Below are 5254 nucleotides of genomic sequence, written 5' to 3' on the forward strand. Positions count from 1 at the left end.
TAAGAACATGATCTGAGCCAAAGTCAGAAGCTCAACCAACTGAGCCACCCAGGCTACCCTCCTGTTTTATTTAATAGGTTGTCATTACTCTCATGAATGATTGGCTAATCAATACTGATTGGCCAATCAATGAGTGTTTATTATTTTTTTAATATTTATTTATTTTTGAGAGAGAGAGACAGCACAAGTGGGAGAGGGGCAGAGAGAGAGGGAGACACAGAATCTGAAGCAGGCTCCAGGATCTGAGCTGTCAACACAAAGCCCAATAGGGGGCTCAAACTCACAAACCGTGAGATCATGACTTGAGTTGAAGTCGGATGCTTAATCCACTGAGCCACCCAGGCGCCCCAATCTGGGACAATTTAAAAATTAATACTCATGGGGGTAACTGGGTGGCTCAGTCCATTAAGCGTCCAACTCTTGATTTTGGCTCAGGTCATGATCTCACAGTTTGTGAGACCGAGCCCAGCATTGGACTCTTCACTGACAGTGCAGAGCCTGCTTGGGATGCTTTCTTTCCCTCTTTCTGCCCCTCCCCCCCCTTTCTATCTCAAAATAAAAATAAACATTAAAATTTTTTTTTTAATTGTCCCAGATTTGACCAGAGGACACTCCTTCAAACTGGCACATGTGTCCTTTTGACATGTTCCATCGTTCTTTGAGCACTGCTTACTTTCTGGCACAACAAAATATCTTCAGGTTCATTCTATCCCAGCCCTGTAATCAGTCATTTCTCTAAGGGGTCCTGGGTCCTTATAGAAAACAAGTATATTCAATGTTATTATACATGTATATAATATGTCACTTATGAATTATTTAATCATTAATATAATATATCTATATATTACAATAAGTGTCATTTCTTTTAGGTTCTCTTGAAGGGCTAGAAAATGTATGTAAAAATGCTTAATGATAAATGTTAAGTAAAATAATCAAGACAAAATTTACATATAGTATGGCAGTTTTCATTAAAAACACCCAGACAGGGGCTCCTGGGTGGCTCAGTCAGTTAAGCATCTGACTTCAGCTCAGGTCATGATCTCACAGTCTGTGAGTTCGAACCCCGCATCAGGCTCTGTACTGACAGTTCAGAGCCTGGAGCCTCAGATTCTGTGTCTCCCTCTCTCTCTGCCCCTCCCCTTCTCATGCTCTGTCTCTCTCTGTCTCAAAAATAAATAAAAACATAAATAAATAAACAAATAAATAAATAAAACCACACAGACAATTTGCAACAACGTGAATGGAACTAGAGGGTATTATACTAGGCGAAATTAATCAGAGAAAGACAAATATCATATGACTTCACTCATATGAGGACTTTAAGACACAGAACAGAAGAACATAAGGAAGGGAAGCAAAAATAATATAAAAACAGGGAGGGGGACAAAACATAAGAGACTCTCAAATATGGAGAACCAACAGAGGGTTACTGGAGGGAGTGTGGAAGGGGGGATGGGCTAAATGGGTAAGGGGCATTAAGGAATCTACTCCTGAAATCATTGTTGCACTATATGCTAACTAATTTGGATGTAAATTAAACACACACACACACGCATGCACACACATGCACACACACACACACAGATACAGCAAAAGGTTGAATTATGACATTTGGGGTGATTTTTAAAATTTCAATTTGTATTCCAAATTTTCTGAAATGATTATTTCTTATTACCTTTTAGGCAAACTTTTATTTTTGATTTTAGAAAAGTTGTAAACAAAGAACAGAGAGCTTCCTTATTCCCCACACTTGGTTTCTTCTATTATTAGCATCTTTTATCACAATTAATGAATCAATATCAGTCATTGTTATGAATGAAAGTCTGTACTTATTCAGATTTCCCTAGTTTTTGCCTAATGTCCTTTTTCTGTGACAGGATCCCATCCAAAATACTGCATACATTTAGTTGTTAGTCTCCTTAGGCTCTTCCTCTTGGTTGTGAAAGTTTCTCAGGCTTTCCTTACTTTTTTTATTAAAAAAATTTTTTTTTCAAACGTTTATTTATTTTTGGGACAGAGAGAGACAGAGCATGAACGGGCGAGGGGCAGAGAGAGAGGGAGACACAGAATTGGAAACAGGCTCCAGGCTCTGAGCGATCAGCCCAGAGCCCGACGCGGGGCTCGAACTCATGGACCTCGAGATCGTGACCTGGCTGAAGTCAGACGCTTAACCGACTGCGCCACCCAGGCGCCCCGAGGCTTTCCTTACTTTTAATGGCTTTGGTTGTTTGGGGGAGCACTGGTCAGGAATTTTGCAGGATACCCTTCAAGTGATTTGTTTGATGTCTTTCTCGTGATTGAACTGGAGTTACAGGTTTTTGGTATGAAGACCACAGAAATAGAGTACCATTCTTATCACATCGTATCAAGAGTACTCATTTCACTTGTTGGCATTTTAATTTTAAAATGAAAAAATAAATGTGTTTTTTAAAGTTTTTTTTTTTTTCAACGTTTATTTATTTTTGGGACAGAGAGAGACAGAGCATGAGCGGGGGAGGGGCAGAGAGAGAGGGAGACACAGAATCGGAAACAGGCTCCAGGCTCTGAGCCATCCGCCCAGAGCCTGACGCGGGGCTCGAACTCGTGGACCGCGAGATCGTGACCTGGCTGAAGTCGGACGCTTAACCGACTGCGCCACCCAGGCGCCCCTTAAAGTTTTTTTTTAAGTTTATTTTGAGGAAGAGTGTATGTGTCCAAGTGGGGGAGGGGCAGAGAGACAGGGAGAGAGAGAGAGAATCCCAGGCAGGCTCCTCACTGTCAGCACAGAGCCTGATGAACCATGAGATCATGACCTGAGCTAGAGTTGGATGCTTAACTGACTGAGCCACCCAGGCGCCCCTTAAAGTTCTGACTAAGAACAAGTGTAATGTATTTTCTTATACGTTAGTTTAGGATGTAAGTTTGGCTGCTATAACAGAAAGAAACAAAAATATTAAAACATGATAGAAATTAATTTCTTTCTCTCAAAAGATCTAGACAAAGCAATCCAGAGCTACTAAGGCAATATGTTTAACAAGGTTGGTAAAAGATGCAGTTTCCTTCTTTTTTTTTAAATGTTCATTTATTTTCGAGACAGAGAGAGACAGAGCATGAACGGGGGAGGAGCAGAGAGAGAGAAGGAGACACAGAATCCGAAGCAGGCTCCAGGCTCTGAGCTGTCAGCACAGAGCCCAACACGGGGCTTGAACTCATGGACCATGAGATTGTGACCTGAGCCGAAGTCAGACGCTTAACCGACTGAGCCACCCAGGGGCCCCGACACAGTTTCCTTCTATCTCATGGTTCTGTCTTCCTTAACAAATAGATTCCAGGGCTACAATGGAAGCTTCCCTGGTTGCATGGCTATGGTGGGTGCTCTAGAGCCTGCCATCACATCAACATCATGTGGGAAGGGGACAATATACTGTTTTATTTATTAACTATTATTATTCTTAAATGTTTTATTTTTAAGTTATTTCTATACCCAACGTGGGGCTTGAACTCACAACCCTAAGATCAAGAGTTGCACGTTCCACAGACTGAGCCAGCCAGGTGCCTCTGTGCTCTTTTCAAGACGCACCTGGAAGTTGCATATTTCATTATTTTGCTCATATTCCATTGACCAGAACATAGTCACATGGCCATACCCAGCTGCAAGGGGGACTGGGAAGTGTAGTCTTTTAGTGGGCAGCTCTGTACTCAGCCAGAACTTCTATAATGATTAAAGAAAGGGAGGCTGGTTTTGGGGGGAAGCAATCAGCAGTCTCTGTCAAAGCTGGAAAGCAAGCATACTAAGGGCAAAAGATGGGTATGGAAAATCCAACATTTTATTAGCTATTATTCATTACCTTTGTTACATTGCCACCAAAAATTTCAATGTGAACACAAGACATTTTTTTCCAACGTCATTTAGCTATTGTCACTCCACATGGTACCCTAGCTCATGCTACCTCCACAATTCTCTGTCCCATACCATTCTCCATTCCTCTCCCTCTCAGAAGCAAAACCAAACTCTTCCAGTTGAAATTGTTTATCCAGCCACAGTGATGACCATATGGTTTCTCCTTCTACTTCAAGAGGATTTGCAAGATATTTTCCCAGGGTGCCTGGGTGGCTCAGTCAGTTGAGTCTCTGACTTTTGATTTCGGCTCAGGTCATGGTTTCACAGTTCATGAGATTGAGCCCTGCATCAAGTTCCATGCTGAGTATGGAGCTTGTTTGGGAGTGTCTCTCTCTCTCTCTCTCTCTCTCTCTCTCTCTCTCTCAATATAAATACATAAACTTAAAAAAAAAAAACATGTTTTCCCAAGACCTACTCTTCGAAAAAAATTAAAACTTCAGCACCTTTATGTAAGACATCTTTCCCACCTATAGGTGAGGCAAAATTCCCTTATGTCTGGCTCTACCTGAACATTCTTCATATGGCAACCAGGACTATAACCTGAAAATCACTGTTCACAGCAAACTCCCTGGTCCCATGTAGGACTATAATGCTGAAAAATTTTGCTCTCCAGTGACTTCAGTCTTTCCCTATACTCTTCCCCTTTCCCTTAGTTTCTTCTCTCCTTCCTTCCCCTTCACAGCTCTCTCAAGCCTTCCTCCTGCCTTTGGTTTTTCAAAAAAATTCATGAACCACATTTGACTAAGGTATAAATAACAGTGAGGTATCTAATTACTAATTTCAGGGCCGTTTACATTTTAACAGAAACTAAAAGCTGAAGCCTAAGCAGCAAATGTGTAAATGATAGAGTTTCAAGTATCTCACAGTGTACAAGGGAAACTCTTTATCCTTGATATCATTCAGGCAAAAGAATGAGATAAAAACAAACTTTTATTATTTTTTTTAATGTTTATTTTTGAGAGACAGAGAGACAGAGTGCGAGCAGGGTAGGGGCAGAGAGAGAGGGAGACACAGAATCCGAAGCAGGCTCCCGGATCCGAGCTGTCCGCACAGAGCCCGACGCGGGGCTCAAACCCACAGACCGTGAGATCATGCATGACCTGAGCCGAAGTTGGACGCTCAACCGACTGAGGCACCCAGGCGCTCCAAAACAAACTTTTATGGAACAGCTAGTTTGTACTAGGCATTGTATACAACTCTTCCACATAAGTCAGTGTGTTTAATCCACACAGTAATCATGAGCGGCATTATTATCCATATTTCACAGATAAATTGAGGTTCAGAGAGATGTAACCATTTGAACCCAGATCTGTCCAATTTCCCAAATCTATGTGGTCTCTAATATAACAGTTGTGACTATTTTCCTGAAGAAGA

This window comes from Prionailurus bengalensis, chromosome C1 (assembly GCF_016509475.1).
Source record: "Prionailurus bengalensis isolate Pbe53 chromosome C1, Fcat_Pben_1.1_paternal_pri, whole genome shotgun sequence".
Lineage (NCBI taxonomy): Eukaryota > Metazoa > Chordata > Mammalia > Carnivora > Felidae > Prionailurus > Prionailurus bengalensis.